We start from the raw sequence: 13,211 nt of genomic DNA on the forward strand, positions 1-13,211 counted from the left end.
TGAACATGAAGTTTTGAGAGACACTGCTAAACTCACTGCCCGCTGATACGGAGTGCTGTTTGATTTCCATCGGCCATCTTTCACCTCAGTCTTACCTGTGGCAGTTGAAGGTTGATAACAGCTAAAACTGAAATAGTATTTGCTGCGTGCCAGACATATTCTAATCTCTCTATGTACGTTAGCTCATTTAATTATCACTACAAGCAAGGACTATTTACCTTCTTTCTCCAAATGTAGAATAGAGGCACAGAGAGGTTAAGCAACATGTCTAAGGTCACACAGTAAGAGGCAGAGCGAGCACTTGAACCAAGGCAATGGGTCCTGTGTTCTTAACCACGCATCTTACCCCTTAAGAACTTACGGAATTCTCTTGGGTATACGCCCAGAAATAGAATTACTGGGTCATATGGAGGTTCTAGTTTCAGGCTTTTTGAGGAAATTTCATACTGTTCTCCATAATGCTGCACTTTTTTACATTCCTGTCGACAGTGTACGAGGGTTCCAATATCTTCACATCCTCACCAATATCTATTGTCTCTTTTTTAAATAAAAGCTATCCTGACAGCTATAAAACGATGTCTTATTTTGGTCTTGGTGTACACTTCCCTGATGGTTAGCAATGCTGAGCATCTTTTCATACAGTACCTGTTGGGCCATTAAAATAATGTGAATAGTTTATAATAATAAAAGGGAATGTTAATGGTATGTTTTTATTACTATTCCTTTTTTCATGATTTTTCCTTTTTATTGAAATCTAGTTGACTTACAATGTTATGTTAGTTTCAAGGGTACAACACAGTGATTTGATATTTTTATAGAATACACTCCATACAAAGTTGATATAAAATATTAACTATATTTCCCATGCTGTACGTTACATCCTCTTAACTTATTTATGTTACACATAGTAGTCTGTGCCTCTTTTAAGAGGATTACCCCTTCATCTAGTTTATCCCTCCCCCCTCCCTTCTGATAAGTGCAAGTCTAGATGTAACGTGGTCTATATAATATATTCTCAACTAGGTTTGTAAACAAGAGAAAAAAAGAAGAATTACATCAAAATGTTCACAGCAGCTCTTTTAGAAGAACTGGGTGTTTTTCCTGTCTCTTTTTTTTACCTTCCTGGATACTGCAACTTCTATAATAAGCATAAGTTACTTTTGTCATTGGGAAAAAAGGTAACATGAACATCTAAAAGGCGAACTAGCATTAATGACGATGCAAGCAGTGTTCTTACGGAAGGACTGGTGGGGGAAGAGAAGGCGGTATTAGCCCTGGCCCTCATATTAGAGATTTCCTAGAATCCAAAACAGGATGTGCAATGCACTGGTCTTCTAATCTGCTGAGTTCAGGTTTGACACTGGTATGTGCTACACAAATGTCTGCTGAATGAATGAATGGACATCCCACTTAAATGAGCACAGGGCACAAACAAACGGAGAAGTCGATGTACAGGAAAATTAAATAAATGGTTTGAACAGAAAATGTCTTTCTCAGGGAACAGTTTGAAACCCCTCCCCCCTTCCTTCTTTGCTTCCAAGAAATCCCGCTGGGAGTCTGGAGACTTAATGTCATTGGCTCACTTTGCAAGGCTGTACGTTTAGCTTTACATTTTGGCTGTACATGATGGAATCACAAAAGAAAAAAAAATTCATTAGGCTGAGGCTCAAAGCAACAGAAATTAGATTGACCTCAATAGATGTCCAAAGAAATAGCTTCCCCTCTGCACAAATGCTGAAATAAGAACCTAGTTGATTTAAAGGACAAACTGTCCTTCAGTTCAGAGAATCGGGAAAATTTCCATCTATATCCAAAGCTTTGCAATATAACCCCCTTCCTCCCAAGTCCTTCAGTAGGAATTCTTCCTGTGTTTACAACCACATAGCATCAGTTAGCAGCCAGGATGATTTTGGGACTCTGAGTCAGGGCACAGAGCTCAAACTTCAGGACCCATCGAGCTAGTCAGATTGCCTCTGCCATGGGTGCTCTGAAGTTTATTACTGAGTGTAAAACAAACATCATCTGACTTCCAGGACTGGCGACCAAAAGTTTACATCCTTTTTCATATGTCTACTCGCCCTCCCAACGACCCAGAGAACAGAGGCCTGACTGGTCCCCACAGCCAGGACAGATGAAGATGCAATTCTGCCTACGGACTGATGATGCAAAGTCAGCCACTGGTGACCAGGACCGACTGGCCGGCCCCTAGGTTCCCCAGCTACGGCTGTTTCCCAGATCGACCCTCAGGTGACTCTGCTCAAGGTGCTACATCAGTGCTCCAGGCGCCGGTGGGGCTCAGACCTGGGTCAGCCTTCATGGACAAGCAGCGTGGCTGTCCCATCACAAGGAAAGGGCCAGTCCCCTTCCTCAGGTGCAAGGCTGGTGAGAGCCACACTTCACTGGCATAGCCACCTGAGCAGCTTGGATTTGCCCATTCAGCGGCATTTTGGCAGGGGCTTTACGGAGGCAGCACTGAGTCAGATGCTAAAGACACCAAGACCACAGCGGACTGAGAGAGGGAGAGGCATAAACCAACAGTTACGACAGGCACGTGCTGGACGCGGGCAGGGGCCCGACCCAAACTGGAAAGCCGCTGAGGAAAACATCTCTGAGGGCAAGGTGGCTCAGCTGCGCTCTGGAACCCAGTGCTCTCCTGGAGCAGAGAGCCGGGAACCCCAGAGAGCACGAGACGTGAGAGACACCGCCTGTGTAAGGTAGGGTAGGCACTGCCAGTCTCCCCAGGGCCCTTCGGGTCTCGAGGACCACGGGGCGCACAGGCTGCAGAGAGTAGGCTCTACGGCTCAGAATCAGATCGTTGCTTTTGTGCCACAAAAAGGTGGCACAGACGCCTACGACGCCAGGGCCCTGGGCAGCGTTCGCAGGGACTGCAGCTCACTGCCGGGGGGGAAACAAAGACACGTAAGCTGGGGAAGCCACGCTTCCCCCGGCCACGTGCCGTGAATGTTTATTGCTGCCCCAGCTAGCAGTCCCCAGGTCCTGTGCCCCCGTCTGTATTTCCACTCACTGGATAAAAGGAATTTGGATTTTTAACTGGCTTGAGAAGCTCCTTTGGCTTGGCCGACCACTCGGGTCTGGGACGGAGGAAAGGGGACCTTCAGACTGCAGAGCTCGCGTCAGAGTGCGTGTTCAGTTCTAAGAAAAGCACTTCTTTGGTTAAACTCGCTATGCCACTTGCATGTGTTACATCACTGAACTAAAACAGGCCCCAAGTCGGCAAGATGTTCGCATTCGTTGAAGAAAAAACTAAATATTTGCACGTTATAAAGGTGGGTAGAGGCAAAAATAAGATCTGAGGTGGGTTAGAGGGGATCATAAACTCAGGGTTCTGTGGGGAGTGAAGAAATTAATTCTTCAGCCAAAGGCCTCCCAAAAACACTCTTATGAAGCGAAGAGTGACAGCGCACCTTGAAGTATTATGCAGAGAGTGCGTTCTGGCAGGAACATCCCATTGGAGACCACATAACCATCTGCCTTTGAAACCTGGCAGATTAATGCCTTAGGTCTAGAAAGAGACCAGAGTCCTCTAAAAGGGCCGAAGAGAACCAAGAGGCTGTCTGGACTTTTTTTTTTTTTAAATTTTATTTATTTTTCTTTGCCCCTCAAACTAGCCTATAGTACCCCATGGTTAATTTTAGAGCCCATTTTAAATTCACAGACTCAGAGCCCCAAACCAGACTCACCTCCTTCTGCCACTAGTCAAAATATTTTTCTTAAAAATTTTCTTTTTTCAAAGTCTTTTTGAACAATGATTCTCTGACAAAATGCACTACTTAGAAAGTAGCAATCTTTATGACTTTGGTTCCAATGGAGCAGAAGCTCCGGGATTACGTTTCCTTTCAAAATAAACAGGAGGCAACATTAACTGGGAGAAGGACATGCGTGTTTCATTAAACAGAGTATTCAAAACATGAAAAAGCACCCAAAATGCCGAACCCTGCAAAGGAGACAGATGGAGACGGCTCCCGGGTCTCGGGGGCATTCATCCTAAGGGGACTCCGCAGAGCCCCGAAGCCCAGTCTGCCCACGCGCCGCCCGTCATCGCAGACGGGACACCCAGCGCCCGCGGCGCCCACAGACCCGGAAGACTCGCCGGGCCCGCCGTTTGGTTGGGACTCTTCCCGGGACCCGTTCACGACTCTCAGCGTCTGTGATCAAGGTTGCTGTCAGGAAACCCCATTTTCACACAGTAGAAAACAAAATAAAGGATTCTACCTTTAAAACACTAGCTTCTGAATTTCTCTTTAAATGTCAAAGGAAGAAAACATCAATTATCCAAGGAAATGAACTGGAAGCTGCAGCCCCTCTGTTCCAGGGGGTCAAACTGCCTTCAAAAGACAAGTCAATTTTTTCTCTCCAGCAAAGCAATTACTGTCCCCCCACCCCTCGGTGCCGGGGGTCTCGTCACAGCGGACACGCCAGTGTCATTACCCAGAGAGGAGCGGAGCCGCGGACCCTGACCGCAGGGGCTTCCCGAGCGCGCGGGCGCCTGGCGCCCTGGGGAGACACCCGCGCGGGCGTTAGGAAACGAACCCTTCAGTCAGATGCAACCCCGCCCCTGCAAGTGAGAGAGGACAGGGGAAGACTCGGAGGCCAGCGTCCTCACGAATGTGCTGGAGAAGGACATTCAACGAGAAAGGACGTTTCTGGGGTTCCTGTTCACAGACGCCCCCCCGGGGAAAGTGGGCAGGAAGAACAGCTTTGGGAACGTGGCCACGGGGACGTCAGGGACTGGTTCGGTTTGGTGCTTTTGTTCACATCCCTTCTGCCTGGACTAAGTCAGACCAGCAGCCACGCTGGAGACAGAATAACACATGAACCAGGGAGCCGCCCTACGTGGCAACGGGGGGCACGTAAAAGGTGTTCAGGGGGAAGTCATTTTAGGAAAGTATTCAAAGGCCATCACAACTGTCTTTCTGGTCTAAAATATTTTCCTCAGACTGGCCTGGAGTAGTGAGCTTAAACATCTCCCAGTCTGGTCCCAGGGACAGTCTTTCCAAGATGCCTGGCAAGGGAGACTCAGAATCTCAAAGAAGCAGGTGGGACCCCTGTTCAGGACCTTCCCAGAAGAAGGGCACTGAAAGTCTGGACCACCCCCCAGCTTGCTGTGCTCATGACAAGGGAACGTACCTTCCAGCTTCAGGGGCAGCGGAGTAGTGCTGGGGGGGGGGGATGGGGCAGGAGTAGGGGTCTCTGCCAAAGGCAGCAGCACTGGCACAATGAACTCAAAGCACAGCAGGGGACACCAGTGGGGCCCACGGGAGAGGGACGGACGGGCGTGGGTCAGGCTGTAGGCAGCTCAGCATAGAGAGTGTTGAAAAGAGGAGGGTTTGGTGCCACGTTTTTTCACCTTGTCATCTAGGTCTTGATGACATACCATACGTTGCTCACCTTTGTAATAAATTTGCATTTTATGAGATCTGAAACAAAGAATGGCCCTTTCTTTCACTTAAAACAGCCTGAAAAAGAGGACGAAAGCAGCCCTGATACCAGGGATGGGGCTGAAAAGAAGCCTGTGAGCCTGGGACTGTGTGAGGGAAGGGTCAGAATTGCTTTGGAATAAATTAGACTTTGTTAAAGAACTTCAGGAGATGTCACTGTGGGGGCGTGTAAAGGGAAGCCCAGGCCGGGAGAAGACGTGCGCCGTAGAGAAACCCACCAAAAAGCTTGTAACAAGGATGCAGTCTAAAACTCCTTCAAATCAGTAAGAAGAGATAGTCAGGTTTTAAAATATGAACAAGAGACTTGCAACAGCTCTTTACAAAACAAAATACTCAAATGACCAGTCAGCACGTGAGAAGTTTCTCAGCATCATGACTCACATTCAGTGTTTTCTTTATGTTGAAGTGTTTTATCAGGTAAACGGTGTTCTTTGGGGAACATATATAAAAACGGGACATCCATCAGTTTAAAAGTTCAGTTTCTTTTAAGCATTGACATACATATACATACAACGTCTATATTTTAGAGAGAGAGAGAGACAGAGAGACAGTGAGTGTTACCGAACCGTACAGGCAGTGGGGTATAACTGTACCATAAATTCAACTCCCTGAAGAAACTGTTCAAAGTCTAGGCACTCCTGCAAGGTATCTGGGTTGCAAAGTAAAACCAACAAACCAAAAATAAATAAATAGGTAAATAAGTACTTGAGTCAATGAGCAGACCACCTGCAGACACAGCGGATGCGTGTCACGCACAGGGACGTGGCCATCCAGGAAAGTCTAGTTTAGGTGCTCTGACTGGAACATAACAAATGGCTTTTTGGTTTTGCTTTGTCATCCCTTTCTTCCTAATGCAGACAAGAAAAATATTCTTGAAAAGCAGCTGTTAATGGATAGTGACAAGCGGCTTCCTGTGGTCTAAGAAAAAGCCATCAATTACTGCCTTTTACGTTCTTTTAAATTCCAGAGGCAAAGGAAGTTCAATAATGCTGCATTGGCTTCACGGTTATTGAGCAAAGAGGAGGCATCTTAAGATAAAACATTTTTTTTTTTCCTTTTTGAATGGAGTTGTGAATAATTTCTGCATGAACAGTACAAAACTTCAGGGCATCTCTGAGCTTCAACTTGGCTCCCTAATGTCCCATTGGACAATGCAGAATGATGGGTCAAATGTGAATTTGCCCAGGAGAAGGTCAGTCATCTAGCTCCTCGGAGACCCTGGGCCAGGCGCTGCGACTCCTTATCCTTTCCAGCCCCGTCCCTCCCCCGCTGGGAGCCTCCTGAAAATGCTTTCTGGGCTCCAGACTCTGATTTTAAGCAGATGGGACAGAATCCAGGCACCACAGTGAGCATTTTGGGGAGAATGATCTGGAATTTTAGAAAGTGAAGTTTAGAGATGAGCGTTTCTCTTCTATGGCTTCCAACTTCCAAACTCTTCCCTCTTCTTTGTCCCATCACCGCTCCATCCACCATCATCCATCCCCCAGGACCTCAGGCGCAGCCTCCAACCTCCATCCACACCAGCCTCTGGGTCGTTTCATTCCCCGGAGATGGAAACATCCACAGTAGTTACACATAGTGCCCCTCACAGAGGATTTTAATCGTGACAGGGGAAAGCAAAGGCACGTTCTACCTGTGGAATTGAAGGAGAGGGGACAGAGGCTGGGGAGGAGAGGATTCTCGAGGGGAGAAGTGAAAGGCTGAAGGGAAGCCACAGGAGGGGGAAGACTGTGAACAAGGGTCCACGTGCAGGTACAGCTGCCGTCACTCTGGAAGGAGTGAGGCCTCTTCATTCAGGGATGTGCTCACAGGCGCCTCCTAAAGGAACGCACGCCTGTGTGGTCACAGCCTCCCCGCTGCACCCTAAGAGCTCTATTTACTTCATCTGTGTGGCATTTATCACTGCCTGAAATTATTCTCTCCTTTTTTTTTTATCATCTATCTCCCTCACTCTCCATGAGGTAGGGTCATTATCTTACTTACTGCTGACGTCCCAGTGGCTTGACGAATACCTGGTACACAGTAGGTGCTCAGTAAACACACATTGAGCTAATGAGTAAATGATGCAGTAGATGAATCGGTGGAGTTAGGCTTCTGCAAGCCATCTGCCAGTATTCTGGCATGTAGGCAGTACCTACCCAGGCTCAGAGCTGGTACCCAGGCAGCAGCTACCTGAGCTCAGAGCTGGTACCTGGCAGCATCTACCCGGACTCAGAGCTGGTACCCAGGCAGCAGCTACCTGAGCTCAGAGCTGGTACCCAGGCAGCAGCTACCTGAGCTCAGAGCTGGTACCCAGGCAGCAGCTACCTGGACTCAGAGCTGGTACCCAGGTAGCAGCTACCTGAGCTCAGAGCTGGTACCCAGGCAGCAGCTACCTGAGCTCAGAGCTGGTACCCAGGCAGCAGCTACCTGAGCTCAGAGCTGGTACCTGGCAGCATCTACCTGGACTCAGAGCTGGTACCCAGGCAGCATCCACCTGAGCTCAGAGCTGGTACCTGGCAGCACCTACCTGGACTCAGAGCTGGTACCTGGCAGCAGCTACCTGGACTCAGAGCTCTAGAGCTGTGATAAGCAACGGATCTGGTTTTCCCAGGATGGAGGAGGTTCTTAGGATGCGAGACTTTCGGTGCTAAAGCTGAGATGGTCCTAGGTAAACTGGGACAAGTTGGTCACTCTATCTAGAGCCTTCTAAAAGTCTTCAGTAGCTTACATGAAGTGAGAGTGTAGTCAAGGTATTTTATTATCCTTTCAGGGGTACCTCAGGCTGGCTCCTCCCCGACGGAAGGTCACTGCTCCGTTCAGGCTGGTCTCTGGGATCCACCTCTTCCCCTGCAGTTTCCTGTAATCACTCCCTCTCTTCATCGCCGGCGTTTCAGGACGGTAGCAGTTCTAACGCTTCTGCCCCTGAATATCTTCCATCGCCGTGGTTCTGCCCGACTCCCCAACTCCTTCACGGTGCTTTTGTAAGTTAGCCCTCCTGGAATGACATGAAGTTGAGGGAGCTGCTGTTTCTTTCCCAGGGGGCTCTGACTGACACGAGGGGGAAAGGAAAGTGTAGAAATAAGCATGATGAGAAATCATTAATATGCAGAGATAATTCGCCTCTATAAGCCTCCGTTCCCCATGAATCCGTGAATCCACGGCCACGTCTCAGGGCCGGTATAGGAAGTGATTAGGAAAACCTACTTAAGGCTGCTTGTTAGCGTATCGAAAGTGCTCAGCAAAATGCAGCCACTGTCACGGCCATTATTCTTCCTTTATGCTTCTTAAGAGGACCAGCCAGGAGGGGGCACCTGGCTGACCGCCCATCTGAGACGGGCTTCAGGATTCTGCCTTCCCAAGCGGCATGAGGTAATGGGCAGAGTTTCTCTAGATTTAAAAATACAAACAGGCACTCATTGCTGGTTTCTTACCATCACGCTTTAGGGCCTGGAAGGCCCTTAATGTTCCATGTGCTCTGAGATTTAGTGGTTAAGGCTGATGTCCGTTTGCGGGGAGGCTGGGAATGTGGGAAGTGGTGGTTACTCCGCAGGTTTGCCGGACCACCCCCCACCCGAGGGAGACACCCCACCTCCTGTCTGGGCCAGGCTGCTGAAATCTATAAGAAATCAATAGGCCACAAAATGGAAACAATTTTTAAACTCAAGAAAAATGTTCTGCTTTTTCCGATTTAATGGTGTGGTAACCTGTCTGCAGACTTCGATGAAAATGGGCCATTGAGAATGTCTCCGGGGGGTTCATAAGCATGGAACCTGAACATTAAGAGCAAGAAAGATTTCTTTTCTCATTAAAAGAAAAAGGTACATTTAGATTTACAGTATCGGGGAAGTGCAAGCAAGGAGATGAAAGTTCCATGATGAAATATGACAGCTTAGGAAAGACGGGGCGGGGTGGGCAGAGCACTCAGCTTATTCCAAAGCACATGAAAACGCACACACCAGGAAGCGCTTTGCACATGACTTTCTAAGAAAATGGGGAACAAAGAAGAACTATTTGGGGAAATAACGAACACTAAAATTCATAAGAGCCGGGCCAAATTAAATCATACTTTAGTATATTAAATGGTATCTCCCCCAAAATTCATGTCCACTCAGAGCTCCAGAGTGCATCCTTATTTGGAAATAGGGTCTTTGCAGATGTGATCAGTTAAGGGTCTCAAGATGAAATCTTCCTGGGTTTAGGCATCCTTGCAAGAGGAAGGAGAGGGTGGTTTGGACAGAGACACGGAGAGAGACGTGCCTCGACACCCGGCACGTGAAGGTGGAGGCAAAGACTGGAGCAACTTCCACAAGACGAGGAGTGCCAGGAGCTCTGAGGAGCTGGAAGAGACGAGGAAGAGTTCTCCTGTAGGACCACTGGAGGCAGCACAGCCCTGCCAACACCTCGATCCTGGCTTTCTAGCCTCCAGAAGGGCAACACTCTTTCCCATTGTTTGAATCCACCCAGTTTGTTGTGATTTGTTACAGCTGCTCTAGTCTAGGAAACGAATAGATGTGTCCAGCTCTTTCCCTAGTTTGTCCGGCAGGAGCTCGGTAAACACCGCTGCCTGACAAGCCGTCCGGGTGGGCGTGCTGCAGCCGAAAATCGCCGGGGCACCACTGTGGTCTTGCCAAAGCGAAGACCCAGCACTTCACGCTTCCTGTTTTAAATTTTGCAAGCAGTGCATTTCACGTAGAGCGAGCATGGAATTCAGCATCGGGAACAATCAGACTGAGACTGACATACCTGCTAATCAAAACTGGCAACTCTGTTTCCAAACTGCTCATTCCAGCCGAAGTCACTGAGCAATCACACCCCACAGGAGACTGGTACCCAGCTCTGCACGGATGTTTCTATTTCCCTCATCCGTCTCAAGCAGGGCCCTGTTAGGACGTGCAGTGACTAATCTTCGCGATGCTGTTGGCACAATCCCAAGCCTCGGGTCATCCATCCATCCAGGGCAGAATCCCAGCACGAGACCCCCTGGCGGTTACATGTCACAGTGAGGGAGGGCTGGCTACGTAAGGAGCAGGGAGGGGACCTATTGAGAATGGGGCACCTCTGCATCCTGGGGGCAAAGAGGAAGCAGAAATAAATGAAGCATGGGTCTTCAAACACCCAGAGCAAACCATAACCTGGGAGTTATCAGTCATCCTTGCTCTGCTATGCAATGGCCGGGAATATTTTTAAGCCCGGTGTATTTAGTGTGGCCACAGTGGCCACCCTCTTCCCCATTTCACTGCTGGGCAAGCTGTGGACTCGGCGTCCAGTTTGCTCTTCTTTCTCACATTCCTAAACTGCGCTCTGCGATCCTGATCTGATTGTAGGTTGGCCGCACTTGGGGCTGGTAACTGTGCTGTTATGCTCCACGTGCCTCCCCCATCACTCTCTGCCCTTCTCCCGGGCCCCAGGGCATCCACCCCAATGGGCTACATCAGCCAAGCTCCCGTGGCCCAGTCTGTGGTCAGGTGGGGGAGGTACTGCAGGAGACAGGAGGGTGGGAGGAGGGAGAGGGCAGGTCAGGGTATCGCCCCTCCCTGAGCTCCCCCTGCCAGGCCTGTCGGGTGGCGTCTCGGTGTGTCTGCAGCCACAGCTCCTGCTGGAGCACCTCCTAAGGGCCAGAGCTCTGTGGGGCCCTCAGCCCTGGGGCTGGAAACTGCTTCCTGCTGGAGCGAGTCCCTGACCACCAGCCTCTGCCGTGCGGGCCCGCCCACTCTGACCCCCCACCTACCAACAGGGCTTCCCTTAAACTCCTTCATACTTAAACCCCCAGTGCAGCCCCCAGTGTTAGTCATGATTTGCATATTTAATATTTTGCCTGGCTACACGCTTTGAACACACACGCACGCACACAGAGAGCCCTCCGTGTAGTAGGAAGCCCAGACACCCTAAACAAGCAGTCACGCCGCGGGATTGCTCCGATCGCTCGGGTTATTTAGTCTCTGTGAGTTTCAGTTAATTCAGAGCTGAAATGAACTAACTGGGCACGTTTCTGTGCACCTTTCCCCACCCCCTCATTCAACTTTGTACAAATATTCCAGACCCTGCCTGGCCGTCACCTCTGCGCTGTCTGACCTCTGAGCTGACACCGTCCGGCTGTCTGACCTGCGTCCGTGTGCCGCCATGGGTGTGGCTTCCACTAACTGTGCTGTTTTGAGGCCAGTATTCGGGGGGTCCTGCCCACGTGTCAAAGCACCGTCCCATAAGAATTCACTCAAGCCTCACCACCTTCATGTCAGGTGGGAAGGACATGCGATCTCCAGGGGTGGGTCACTGAGGCAGAGGGATGGGGGAGATGACCTGTCCGCATCTCCCCAAATCCCCGAGGCAGGTGTCTCCTCTCCTGTGCTGGGGCCCTGCTCCCACCCTGCTACCTTCTTTCGCTTGGAAGGGACTCACCCACCATGTGGTTACTAGTTTGCTTGACTGGATATAAGATACATCTGAAATGATGACAATGACAACTCTTTAGTCACCAACCCCCAGCCAGGAGGGGGTAGGCTGGAAAAGGACAGGGGAGGCTGGAAAAGAAACTTTGGAGGAAGTCAGTGTGGGCACAGAACCAGCACCCCCGCACACCCCGTGCCTTGCACGCGAAGACTTGGACGGAAACAGATTCACTTCTCAAATTAGATGAACTGGCAGCCGGGCACCCAGCTGCTGGGTGTTCCCAGCTGATTGAAAACCCTGCGTGACACGTCCATGGATGGTAAACCACGGAAACCAGTGCTAAGTAAGACCCTGCCTGTCCCTCCGTCCTCAAGAATCGTGCCTCGGTGGGCACAGCAATGCACAGAGGGTATAATTAGACAGAGGGAGGTCTCGAGCAGGTGCGAAGTTATTTCAGAAGCAAGGGAAAAGTTGCATGTCTCTCCAAAATTTCTGAAAAAAAAAAAAAAAAAAAGAGAAATTAATTCAGAAAATGTGAACAAAGGCAGAATAGAAGAGGAAAAAGTCTTACTGAGACTTGCTGCTGGAGACTTGACTTTTAAGATTCATTTCAAGAAAACAAAAAGGAAGAGAAACATTAATATCGCCTTCATGAACTATATAAAAGCAAACAGATGCAGGAAAGGCGGTTAAAGAAAGAATCCAAATCACTTTTCGCACCAAAGAATCTGTAAGGAAGAAATACACAATCCCAAAATATTCAATAAAAGGTTTAGAAAGAGTTGCTACAACTGTTTTGTTTAGAATTTAACTTTCAAATGGAATCTAATTTTTTTAAACTCTGAATTTACAGAAAGCAGATAAAACGGGGAGGAATAAAGGCTACGAATGGTTGTATATCCAGCAAATGAGCCTCCTTAAATCATAACTGCTGCGCACATTCCACGGCCAACCCCGATGGCCGGGGGGGGGGGGGGGGGCGGGGTCTGTGCTTACGCCGTCATCCAGGCAGACGGTGAAGACAGCGAAGGTGAGCAGATACCCCAAGCCCACTCGTCAGACAACTGTGAAGCTCTGTCCCCTCAATAAAGTCTAATCTTAATTTTTCTCAATTGTAAAAGCAACTCAGGCCCATTGCCAAAAACTGAGAAAACAAGCAAAACCACAAAGCAAAGAAAATTAAAATAGTAATTTCACATTCCAGAGGCACTCATTGGGGAATGCCTTTCCATCATTTTTTAGTTACTATATCAATAAAATTAAGAAATAAGATTTAAATTTAAATAATATGAATCTAAACAAGAAGAAATGCAAATAAGCATAAAGCTCTACAATATGACTGCATTTTATTTCATTACGTCTCCACCATAATTTACCTTATCA

This window comes from Camelus dromedarius, chromosome 19 (assembly GCF_036321535.1).
Source record: "Camelus dromedarius isolate mCamDro1 chromosome 19, mCamDro1.pat, whole genome shotgun sequence".
Taxonomy (NCBI): Eukaryota; Metazoa; Chordata; class Mammalia; order Artiodactyla; family Camelidae; genus Camelus; species Camelus dromedarius.